Source organism: Mastomys coucha, unplaced genomic scaffold, assembly GCF_008632895.1.
Source record: "Mastomys coucha isolate ucsf_1 unplaced genomic scaffold, UCSF_Mcou_1 pScaffold9, whole genome shotgun sequence".
Classification (NCBI taxonomy): Eukaryota; Metazoa; Chordata; class Mammalia; order Rodentia; family Muridae; genus Mastomys; species Mastomys coucha.
The window spans coordinates 43714289-43727479 of record NW_022196915.1 but is presented as its reverse complement, the minus strand read 5'-3'; the positions used below and the strand labels follow the sequence as shown (position 1 = coordinate 43727479).

Here is a 13191-nt window from a genome sequence, read left to right as displayed (position 1 = left end):
ATAAATAAATAAGCAAATGTATTCTAAATCATAGAGCATTTGGGCCCAACCAAGTAGAAAGGAGCTTTTCCCTCATCCCTGGATAATCCTAGTCCCACTGCCCAAAGTACACTTTCAAATTGGTTTCTCCATTTTCCTGGGGCCCAACCAGACTGGCTCTGGGGTCCACTCAGGGGTCCACTCAGATCATATTCCCGTGTTTTCAATACAAAGGCTCCCATCCAGCCCTTTTCCAACATGGTGGCCCATTGCCCAATCAACTCTTAACTGACCTTGTTCACAAGAGAACAGGACTCTGCCTGGAGCTGAGTCAGCAGCCAAAGGTGGGCACAGTTTTGCTAAAAGTATCCCAGGGTACTTGTAAGCAGGAAGGGCAGTCTCTCTTGGAGGCTGTGACAAAGCACTGAATTTACCTAGAGAACTGAGATCTAAGTGGCCCTGTGGCCCATCCATCTGACCTGCTGACCTCTACCTTTGCACTGGCTTTCCCCTCCCAGCTCAGCCACCCACTAGCTCTGTCACATCTTGATCTTGTCAGCATGTCATCGCTCTGGCCTGTTCCACCTCCCTGATTGCCTATTAGGAAGGGCCTCTCCTGGGAGGGACTTCTACCCTCCCTCTTACTCACAGCCCAGGAGCTTGATCTCCAGCAGCTGCTCCTTAACTCGCTCTCCTACTCCTTTGGTACCTTCCTGGCCCTCAGCGCCACTCCCGACTCAGAGTGAGAAACAATGAGTTAAAGCTATACAGTGAGTTCATCCTAATTGCGTTTAAATTACAGTTCTAGGGAGTTCAGTTTAGGAATTCAGATGATGTTGTTTACAAGATTCTATTTTGTGTGTGTGTGTTGTGTGATGTGCACCGTATGTAAGTGAAATAACGAACAACTCAAATAGGAGAAAGCATAGTTACTCATTACACCTGCCCGTTGAAGATTTGTACCATTAACAGCTGGGAAGGAGGAAACTGAGCATCAGATATCTAATGGAGGAGTTTTGAAAGTTTGCTAAAGACCATATTCCCATGACAAACTTCCATGTTTGCCACACTAATAGAAGTTTCCAGAACATAGCAGGGCAAGAGTGAACTCTAACAGTGACTTACAAGTTGTGTCAAAGAAAAGGATAGAACTGAAGAGCACCCCCAGTCCCAATGAAGGGAGTCTGAGGAGCAAGCACAGATGCACAGACAGGGACCGCATTCACCCAGCACTAAGACAACAGCTCTCAGACTTATTTTTTCAAGTAGCAGAATTCTTCCTCCCAATCAAAAACAAAGAAAAGCAAAACTCTGATTATTGCTGAGGTCAGAGCTCTGAAGCCTCATCATTCAGACCCATGGATTCTGGAATGGATTCCAGAGTTGCTTATTAGAACTATGAGGGGAGGGGAGGCTGAGAAGCCCCATGCCTGGGAATACTGTTCCCTTCAAAATTGCCATTCACAGCCACCCTGCCTGGCCACCCACTAAGCATAGTTGTTGAAGTATTACTACTAAGCTACCTGGACATCTGTGCACTGTCGTAACATCTCCAGAGAGTTGGACTTAGAATACCTCTATATTTGACTTTCCCTCTCCTGAAATTTACACATGTCACACCTGTTGTTTACTCTTAACTCGCATACCCAGACACCCAAGCTTGGGAGCATCAGTGTGGCTCTGAGAACTGTCTCTCTTCATTATTCATCCACTCAATCAGTATTTAGTAAACAATTACTAATTGTGTCTATACGTACACATGCAATGAAGAAACAGTTGAATTGGCTATAGTCTCTGCCCCCAATGTACATAGTCTAACGAGGAGATTACAGTATGACACACATGAAAAGCACAAGGCTAGAACAACACCCAGGACACCAGAGTATCCTCCTAGAAAGAGTGTAGACATTAGCCTACTTCAGTGAGCCAAAGACACAGTCTGGAGAGGAGTAACTGAGGTGAATTTTTAAAAGATTAATGAATTAAGCTCAACTCAAATGATTCAGTAGAAAGCCAGGCAAAGTTCAGACTGTGGAAAACTTTGTGCTTTATTCCTGTTGCACGGATCTAACTTTTCCAAACAACAAAAGTATCATGATTAGTGTTAACTGTCAGCTTGACATAATCTAGAAGTCATCTTGGAGATGGACCACTGGGAATGTCTGCTATATGGGCTAGTTTTATATCAACTTGACACAAGCTAGAGTCATCAGTAGAAGGGAGCCTCAATTAAGAAAATGCCTCCATAAGATCAGGCTGTAGGCAAGCCTGGAGAGCATTTTTCTAGTTAGTGATTGATGGGAGAGGGCCCTGCGCATTGAGGGTGGGGCTATCCTTTAGCTGGCGGCCCTGGGTTCTACAAGAAAGTGAGCTGAGAAAATCATGGGGAGCAAGCCAGTAAGCAGCACCCCTTGATGGCCTCTGCATCAGCTCCAGCTTCCAGGTTCCTGCTTTGCAGTGAATTCCTTCCCTCACTGCTTTTAATAATGAACTGTGATACGGAATTGTGAGTGGAATAAACCCTTTCATCCCTGAGTTGCTTTGATCATGGTGTTTCATCAGAGCAATAGTAACTCTAAACATCTGTGAAGAATTATCTTAATTACACTAATTGATGAGGGAGGACCCACTTCTCTGCCACAATGACCATAACCTGGAACTGTAAGCCATAGAAGAACCTTTCTCCCTTAAATTGCTAAGACGGTTTGAATGAGGTGTCTTTCCATTACCTTGAGCATTTGAACGCTTGATCTTTGGTTAATGGCACTGTTTGGGAAGGCTCAGAAGGTGTGGCCTTACTGTAGGAAGCATGTCACTCTGAGGTTTCAAAAGCTATGTACCATTCCCAGTTCACTTTCTGCTTCCTTAGTGAAGCTTAAGATGCAAGTTCTCAGCTATTCCTGCCTCAGCGCTTGCTGCCTGCTGCTAAGACTTCCTGCCACAGTGGACTTTGTCCCTCTGGAACGTCTGCTGCCCGACTTATCACAGCAACAGAAAGTAACTAATAAAGTTGGGTTTACCAGGGTATCTATTTTATCAGAGCAACAGGAAAAGACACTTGGGCATGAAGAGACACAAAGAAGTGACCATGGTTGCTAGGGTCACACTCCCCACATAGAGTAGCATGGGGGTGGGGGTGGGTGAACTGTTGAGCATGGGGGTGGGTGAACTGTTGAGCATGGGGGTGGGGGTGGGTGAACTGTTGAGCATGGGGGTGGGGGTGGGTGAACTGTTGAGCACACAGCTGCTAGTGACCACACAAATCTGCCATGTGCTAAAACACACAGTACTGTATGTCTCAAAAATATTTACTGCATGATCATTGAGACAATTAAGAATAAAATAACTCAAAACTATATAGCTGCTTCTCAGAAATTATAGCTAGCTGATCCTGATTAACCATTCACCTCATTGGGAGGATGGTTTCATGTGGGGTCTTTTGCTTGGCAGCAGCTGTTTGTCGGTTTTCTAAAGCATTTATTATGCCACCAAGTTACAATGTATGATCCATTCAATGTGTCCACTCTCTTTTAATTGGACTTACAATGTTGTATTGGAAAGTTTGGTTCCCAGTTAGGTTGATAAATTTTATCTTTTAGGCTTTATATCACATTGAAAATAATATTATAAAATAAGCAGATAAAAGAGTAGTTATGAACATTTAACATTTTCTATAAGTATTATACTTATTCATCAATAACCTTTCAAGGGTAATCTCTTGTGCTGAATTAGTTTTTGAGATGGGATCTCGTTATGTAGTTCTGACACTTGCTATGTGGAACTTGCTGGCTTTGAATTAACAGAGATTCACCTGCTTCTGCCTCCCTAGTGTTGGGATGACAGGCATGCATCATCAGGTCTGGGCCTCGATAAATGATTCATTTTATTTTATTATTTTATGTGTGTGAGTGTTTTTGCTTTCATGCATAAGCACACTTGGTACCCACAGAGGCCAGATGAAGGTGTCAAGTCCTCTGGAACTGGAATTACTGACAATTGTAAGTTGCTATGTCGATGCTGGATGAGAGTCAAATCTCGGTTATGTACTTATCTTTCAGGTGTGCCAACTACATGCTTGTAGTCCCAGCTGCGTTCCGGAGGCAGAAGCAGGAGATAAAGAGTTGGAGGTCATTTTGAGGTAAGTAGCAAGACCATGCCTCAAAATAAATATATAAAATAAATAAATAAATAAATAAATACAACCCCCCCCCAACAAAAAACCAACCAAACAAAATCCCTACACCAGAAAAACAGCAGTTATGACTCAGAAGTTAAGCATTATCCTGCCATACATAAAGCCTTGGGTTCCACCCCAGTACCTGCACAGTACTAGCCACCTACATACACGTGGGAAATCCCAATAGATTTTTTAATGTTTTGTTTATTGTTTATCTATTTGTTCATTTGTTTTGAGATATGTTCTCCCTTTCTCTCTCTTTCTCTCTCTCTCTCTCTCTTTCTCTCTCTCTCTCTCTCTCTCCACACACACACACACAGAGTGAATGAGGGTGGAGGAAATAGAAAGCTATGGGTCAAAGGGTCAAGTTCAATTTAGATTCTAAAGCTGGACATTGAGGTGCATGACCATCATCCCAGTATTCAGGAGGCTAAGCAGATAGACTATGGGTTTGAGACCAGTCTGGCTACTGGTACAGCGACTTCCTGGCCAAACTGTGCCGCACAGCCTGACCTTGTCTCAGAAACAACCCAAAAGGTTCTGTAGATCTAATGGTGACAGAGCTGACGTGGCTAACTCTATTTGAAACCTGCTAGAACCCTGAGCATCCCCACCCATGGGCCACCTATATGAGGTGATGGCCACATGTAGTTTGTGATATCCCTCTATAATGGGTACATATATAAAGACATCAAGTTATACACCCTGAAGAGATACAATTTTTGTTTGCTGGCTGTATTTCAACAAACATGAAAAAAAAAAACTTTGTGTGGAAATGCAGTGTGCTAAGAATAACCAAGACTGTGAAGATTAACCAGAGAGAACTTGTTTTTCCAGTCAGTGTTGGCACAGGCTGGTGAGCCACCAATAGAACAGAATACAGCTTGCAAGACATGAGTGCACAGTAATTGCATCACCTATGACCAAGGGGCTGCAAATAATCTTTGTGTGTGTGTGTGTGTGTGTGTGTGTGTGTGTGTGTGTGCATGTATGTGTATGCATGTGTGTGTGCATGTGTGTATGCATGTGTGTGCATGTGCATATGCATGTATGTGTATGCTCTGTGTGTATATGTGTGTATGGATGCACATTTGTGTGTGTGTGTGTGTGTGTACATGTGTGTATGTATGTGTGTTTGAGGTACTTCGTTGACTCTCTTAATGAGAATAAAATAAAGCCTTTCTCATCATTAGCAAAAATCATTCTAGGTGAACTTCAGTTTTAATGTGAAGAGCAAGAGGACCCAAAACTACTAACACCATGGGAAGACACTGGCAAATTGTTTGGGAGGGATGGGAACCCAGAGCTTCTAGCATGACAGCAAGTGCCTTACCACTGCACTTCATCAGCTTCCCTGGGATTTTAATATCGAATACAGTATTGCTTATGAGTAGCAGAAATGTACTCCCTCACTATTATGACTTACAAGCATGATATTCCTCATATCTGTTCTCCTGCTCAGGTGCTGCTCTGGATAGTGCTGGAAGCCTCAGGAGGTATCGGCCATCAGGGGTAAGCAGGTCACCAGGGGCGTTGGCCATAAGTGCCCAGTCCCTTGCTCTTCCTCTTGTCCTTTGCATCCTATCCCCTATGAAGTGAATGGCTATCTTGTGCCAAATGTCAGGATGTTCCACCCAAGCACATGGAGCCAAGTGACCTTGTACTAGAACCTGAGCTAAAACAAATAACACCCTCCCTTCTTTTAGTCACAGATTTGCAAAAGAAGGCAATGCATTCATAATTCTAGAGGCTGGACATCCAAGATCAAGGTGTGGGCAGAACCGATTTCTCAGGAGGCCTCTGCCTGCCTTGCATATGCCCACTCCTTTCCTGTGTCCTTGTGGGATCCTTCTTAAGTGTGTGCCCCTGGGCTCTCTTTGTACCTCCTGATCTTCTTACAAAGACACCATTCAGATTAGAGTCCATCCTGAAGGCCCCATTTCAATGTCATCTCCCTGTGAAAACCCTGTCTCCAAATATAGTCACATTTTGAGGTATTGAACTGTAGAGCTTTAATTACAAATCTAGAAGGATACCACTGGGTCTACAAGGCCATATCCTCTATGTCCCCCAAAATTCATATTTAGCATTCTCACATGCTAAATGTACTTACCCCATCCCAACTGGCCCAAAGTCTTAACCCATGCCAAAACCACTCCAAGCCCCAAGTCAACACAGTATCACATTATCAGATATAGGTGTACCCATGTAGAAGGAAATCCATTCTCTGGCTGTGAACCTGCAAAACCAGGTTTGCTGCATGTTTCCGAAAGACCATGATAGGGCAGGCAAGGGGCAGACATACTCATTCCAAAAGAGAGAGCTCAAAGGAAGAGGGAAATGAAGCTTTGCACTAGAGCAGAAGCCTCGCCTTTGGGACCCACTAAGCAGCAGGGTAGTGTACCCCTTTTGCCTGGGGCAGCATCCAACCCTCAAGACTGCAAGTGTTTGTCTTCGGTTTGTATATTTTTCTGTTCATATGGTTTGTGTATTTTTTAAGCTGGAGGGATCTATTGGACCAAGCTCCAGTTCAGATTTGGGATCTATGTGTTGCTAAGAATTAGGTCCATGCATGCTGAGAGGTGAAAGGCTGCTCTTGCCCAGAACAGTGCCTGGACTGAAACCACAGCCCTTGCCTCGCTTTTAGTTTCAAAGGAAACAATTCTTTATTATGAAGAGGTTAACTAGCTGGGACTGGGCTGTAGCTGAGCTGCCGGGTGCTAAGGTCCTAGGTTAGACCCCCAACACCACAATTAAACAAATAACATTTTAAAATTACTCTACATTTGGAAGTAAAATAGAGCTTAAATTTTAATTCACACTGTGCACAGCAATAGCTTCCAGATGTGCTGAATGCTCTAAGCACAAAGACCAAACCACAAAAATTAAAATGAAATTATCAGTAAAAAAAAAAAAGGGGGGTTTCCAACTTTGAAGTTTGAAATAGCTTCATTAGTTTAACACCAAAATCAAAATTTTGATTTAAAATTTATTTACTTATTAAAGTTATAGATTTGGGGAAAGCCTACAAAAACTAGCATATATACTTAAGATGTAATTGAAGCAACATTAAATAACTTATTCCAGTTATCTATCTCAGTTAATATAAGTAGTTTATACCAATTAAAAACAAAAGTGAAAATTAAAAATTAATAAGAAATAACAAACAGCCACTCAACCCCTGCAATAGATCAATCTTGTTAAAATTTTAAAATTTCAACTAAAAAAAAAATGAGACCTTGCATTCTAGACAGATTGATGGTGAACACCTTTAATCTGCAGTAAACACTTGGGCTGCAGAGGTGGATCTCTGTGAGTTTGAGGGCAGCCTGGGCTACATAGCAAGTTCCAGGTCAACCAGGGCTACACTGTGGCTTTGTCTCAACGCACAAAACATAAGACATTGTTTCCTATCAATCATACTGGTCTAGACAGAGAAGGTAAGTCCTCATTCCTAGGTCAATGGGAAGTCTAGGAAAACAAGGGGATCTGAGGAAGTGGAAAGCTAGCACTACCATTTGGGAGAACAATTTAAAATATCTAACAGAAAAAAAAACATTAATCAAACAAACAAAAACAAACAAAAATAGAACCCTAATCCAGACATGATAGCTCACACTTGTAATTCTAACATTCAGGTGTCAGGGGCAGGAAAACTACACAAAATTAGGGATCATCCTGGGCTGTAGAATAAAACCCTGCTGGAGAAACAATAAAAATAAGTAAATGAACAATGAGCAGTCTCTCTGCTTCTAGTACCTGTGGTAGTTTAACAAGAATGGCTCCCATAGGCTTATATAGTTGAATGCTTAGTCATCAGGGAGTGCCACTATTTGAGAAGGATTAGGAGGTGTGGCCTTGTTAGAATAGGTGTGTAGCCTTTATTGGAGGAAGTGTGTCACTGAGGGTGGCTTGAATGTTTCAAAAAGTTCACATCAGGGCCACAGAGAGAATTCATTATTACCTGTCAATAAAAAGAACATAGGGCCAATGAGCTAAGGCAGAAAATAGGAGGTGGGACATCCAGCAGGGAGAGAGAGAATTCTGGGAAATAGTGAGAGGTGCAGTGGATTCACCCAGAAATGCTGAAGAAATGGACATAAACCAGCAGGTAGCTGAACCCAGGTTAGAATAAAAGGGATAATAAGTTAAGAACAAGTCAGAGAACAAGTGTGAGACTTGTTTACACATTGAGTTCTAAGCCAGTGAGAAAAGCATAGTAAGACTCTGCCTCAAAAAAAGCACGTGTGCATGTGTGTGTGTGTGTGTGTGTGTGTGTGGTGTGTGTGTGGGCTCATGCACACACATGTATTCGTGTACAGGTCAGAGGATAACACAAAATTCTTCCCTACTATGTGGACTTCAGAGATTAAACTCAGGTTTTCAAGCTTGGTAGCTGAGCCATCTCTCCAGAGAGTATGTCTGGTTTTTAATATGATGTGTATATCTTATTTATGCCATGGAAATATTCTCCAAGATTAGACATGTAAATGGCAATGTCCGTGTTTCCTGTTTGTTTTAAAGTCTGGAGGAGAGGCAGGTGCAGCTAAGTAGTAGGTGCTTAGTCAGCTGTAATAAGACTTAAACTTTCGGGCTGGTGAAATGGCTCAGCGGGTAAGAGCACTGACTGTTCTTCCAAAGGTACTGAGTTCAAATCCCAGCAACCACATGGTGGCTTACAACTACCTGTAACGAGATCTGACACCCTCTTCTGGTGTGTCTGAAGTGTACTTATGTATAACAATAAATAAATCTTTGGGCCAGAGCAAGTAGGGCCAACCGAAACAAGCGGGGTTTACTGGAGCGAGCAGAGGTCCTAAAAATTCAATTCCCAACAACCACATGAAGACTCACAACCATCTGTACAGCTACAGTGTACTCATATACATTAAATAAATAAATAAATAAATAAATAAATAAATAAATAAATAAATCTTTAAAAAAAAAGAGACTCATTTTCATGAGGCTGTGCTCATCCCCGGTGAAACAAGGATACAGAAAATTTTCAATGAGAGAAACTAGTAACACCTTTAGAGTGTTGGAACTGGGTGGTTTGTATATGCTTGGCCCAGGGAGTGGCACTATCAGGAGGTGTGGCCTTGTTGGAGTAGGTGTGTCACTGTGGATGTGGGCTTTAAGACCCTTGTCCTAGCTGCCTTCCTGAATGAGAGGTGGAACTCTCAGCTCCTCCAGCCCCTGGATATTGCCATGCCCCTGCCTGAACCTGTGAGCCTGTAAGCCAGCTCCAATTAAATATTGTCCTTTATAAGAGCTGCCTTGGTTATGGTGTCTGCTCACAGCAGTAAAGCCAGCTGCCTGAGGTCAAATGTAGCAGATTCATTACTGCAAGTACGGAGTTACAAGCACATACGAAGTGTAACTGTGGCAAAACCAAGAGAGGATGAAATGAGAAGCAAGGTGGAATGCACTTATTTTAATTAATTATATAATTTTCATTTGTCTATTGATTTTGTTGTTTGGTTGGTTTTTTTGAGACAGGATTTCTTTCTGTGGCCCTGACTGTCTTAGAATTTGTTCTGTAGACCAGGTTGGCCTGGAAATCACAAGATCCTGCCTCTGCCTCTGCCTCTGCCTCTCTGCCTCTGCCTCTGCCTCTGCCTCTGCCTCTCTGCCTCTGCCTCTGCCTCTCTGCCTCTGCCTCTGCCTCTCTGCCTCTGCCTCTGCCTCTGCCTCCTCAATACTGGGATTAAAGGTGGACACCACCTTTTTTTTTTTTTTGGCAAGGTCTCATATAGTCCAGGCTGTTTTCAATCTTATCATCTTCCTGCTTTAGCCTCCTAAGTACCAGGACAAGAGGCACAGCACCAAAAATAAGGAAGCTGATCAATAAGTCAAAATGTTTTTCTCAACTGAAACCACAACAGCAGAGGTTTGTAAAGGGGTGGGCAGGAGGAAAGGAGAGAAATGGAGAAGAGGGGAGGTCCGGAGGAGAGACTGCAATTAGAATTACATACTACATATCTCAATGCCACAGGATGGGGGGAATCTCAAATATTGTCTTGGAAGGGGTCAAATGCTGGAGGGGATAAATGGGTTGGTTGGCTTGGCTTGGTCATTCCACATTGGATTCAAGTCGTAAAAGTGATATATATATACACACACATATATGTGTATTATATGTATGTATATTATACAGTGTATTAATATATACAGCTATAATCTGTTACTATCTAACATGAGGGCTTAACAATGCCAATTTAAGAAAGATTCAAGCCTCACCTTTCAGAAGCAGTACATGCTTCTGATAGAAACGGGTTCTCTGTTTTAAGTCAGTATGAAATAATATTTAAGTCACAGACTCTAATACCAGAGATAAGCCAGATGTATGATGGCACAGGACTGTAATCCCAGCACTTAGACACTAGAGCCGAAGGAGCAGCCTTGGCTAAATGCAACTCTGTCTCAGAAAAAAAAAAAAAAAAAAAAAAAAAGAACTAGCCAGGCATAGTGGTGCCCACTTTTAATCCCAATACTCAGAAGGCAGAGGCAGGAAGATCTCTATGAGTTCCAGGCCACCCTGGTCTACATAGCAAACTCCAAGACAGTCAGGGCTACACAGAGAAACCATGTGTCAAAAAACAAGCAACCAAAACCAACCAACCAACAAACAAACAATTATGAGCCTAATTAAGTTTGGAGACAATAAGAAACTATGAGAATAGGTAGGCCTTGATAAAATTGGTTTCGAGGGGAAACCCTGTAACGTGGTTGTTTGTAGTTAGTGTAGTTATGTAGTGGCTAAGGACTATGACCAAGAATCTCAGGCCAATGATGTTGAAGAGTACTTCAAATGCAAGAAATCAACAAATAAAAGATTTGGCTCGTTCAAAAACAAAACAAAACAACAGGAGCCAAGGAGCACAGTTGTCAAATGGCTTGCCACTTGCCATGGGTTAGATTCTCAGGACCCACCCACATTAAAAGTTGGTGTGCCCTCATAATCCATGCACGGGGGAGACAGAGTCTAGCCAAATTAATGAAATCCAGATTCGGCGTGAGATCCTGCCTCAAAAAACAAGGCAAATGGCTCCAGAGGAACAGCACCTGACTTTGACCTCTCATTTCCAGGCACATGCAAATCAGTGTACTAACAAAAACCAGGGTTCCAAGAGCAGGCAGTACTCTCTCAGAAGACAAACTGATGAACACAGTTGCAAGAAGACAATGAAGAGAAACCACCCTGTGCGCTAAACTAAGCACACAGAAGTGCAAACTTACATGGGCTGTCTCTGTTAGCATCTCTCAGAAGGAAATGTGCTGGCCGTAAGGGAGCAACTCTTAGATGAAAACAGCTGGATCAAAACACATTATAACATTTTACATTGTACAAAATACATTATAACAAAATACATTAAAACCTTAAGAAAATAGCCAGCTACAGGTGCCTACAGTTTAGCTTAGAACAGTGCTCCTTAGCTGTGTGAGAGAGCCCCTGGGGGCTTCTAAACCCTTTCTTAAACCCTGCTCTATTGACTCAGAATCTGGAACAAAAGTTTCAAGTTCAGAACAGAAACAACTCCATCAAAGGAAGACAGACTGGCAACCACAAAAATTGATATGCCAAAGAGTCAGAATACAGACACCTCGAGCTTAGCCTTAAGCAAATGGGTAAAAATAATAAAAAAAATCCAAGAACAAAATAAAAAAAAAATACCCACAGCTAGAAGGTAGATAATACGTAGTACAAGGTGTTGATTTTACTAATTTGTAAAAATTATATGCCCTGTTTTTCATGTCTAAAGATAGACAGAGGATAGGAACACCAACTTCCAGCAGAACACAGCCAGTGGCCAAAGAAAATGAGAAAAAGCAGCCAGTGTAACTAACGGCTTCCATAGTTAACACTGCTATGATCTTAAATTAGCAAGAAATTAATCAAATGAAAAAAATGAGACTAATAACAAGAGTCTCATAAAGTCATTTTTTTTTTTTTTTACCTGAAATGGATGCAAGCACTTCACTGTGAACCAGGGAAATCACCATGGGCTGCTTGTAATTGCAGTGGACTGTTCACAGTAGCAGGATAGCAAATGCAAGCCCTGCTCCCGACAACACAGAAGCAGGAAAGAAAATTGTAACATTGTCACAAAATTAGACATCAAGCAGGCCTGAAAACTGATCTTAAAAGTATCTTCCAGTATAAAAGCATCCCGTGTTGTCAAACTTACAAAGGAAGGACTGGGAGTTATGTTACATGACTTGTATCCCAGCATTCCAGGGGCAGTGGCAGGGGTTGTGAGTTCCAGGCCAGGCAGGGATAGGTAGTAAAACCATGTCTCAAAAAACCAAACCAAACAAACAATCAAACAAACAACAAAACCACACACACAAAATAAAAACAATATAGTAATATCATAATAAAAAAAATTCAAAGCCAGGTGGTGGTAGTGTGTGCCTTTAATCCCAGCACTCAGGAAGCAGAGGCAGGCAGATCTCTGTGAGTTTGAGGTCAGCCTGGTCTATAGAGTGAGTTCCAGGACATCTGGAGCTACATAGCAAAACTCTGTCTCAGAAGACCTAAACAAACAAACAAAAATTCAAAATTTTTGTAAACTGTCTCAGTGTGAGAAAAGAATGACAAGAAGTATAACATCCCAACATGAACCAATCCAAGGACCATAGTGCAACATCTACAAAAACAGGGAGGGACACAGGGGAAGTAAGGCCCACAAGCTCCTGCCATTGCAGGATTAGCAGAATACCCTTCTATTGACAGCTGTATCCATATGTTAGTACAGTTCTGGGGCCTCCATTCCCTTGCTTGAAAAAGGAATCAACTCACTTGTTGAAATGGCTAAGCAAGAGAATACATGCAAAGCAGTTACACTGCTTCATGCAATAGTAGAAGCAACAACAGAAGGATAATTTACAATCATTCTGATTTGTGGTTTTGTAAAAATAATGAGCCCCCACACCTGACATTGGTGTAATAATGATGGGTTTTGTACCATAGGAAGAAGGAAACAGAACCACTGAATGAGAGAGAGAGAGAGAGAGAGAGAGAGAGAGAGAGA

The 13191-nt window shown here is 42.1% G+C and overlaps 1 long non-coding RNA gene across 1 annotated transcript in view; it reads left to right on the top strand.

Annotated features, from left to right (window-relative positions):
- The first annotated feature begins 3197 nt into the window (after window positions 1–3197).
- Window positions 3198–13191, top strand: part of LOC116084932 — a 23408-nt gene continuing 13414 nt past the window's right edge. The window contains exons 1-3 of the long non-coding RNA XR_004116320.1: window positions 3198–3270; window positions 4038–4117; window positions 5619–5668. This is a non-coding gene — a long non-coding RNA (uncharacterized LOC116084932). The remainder of the gene's footprint in view (window positions 3271–4037; window positions 4118–5618; window positions 5669–13191) is intronic.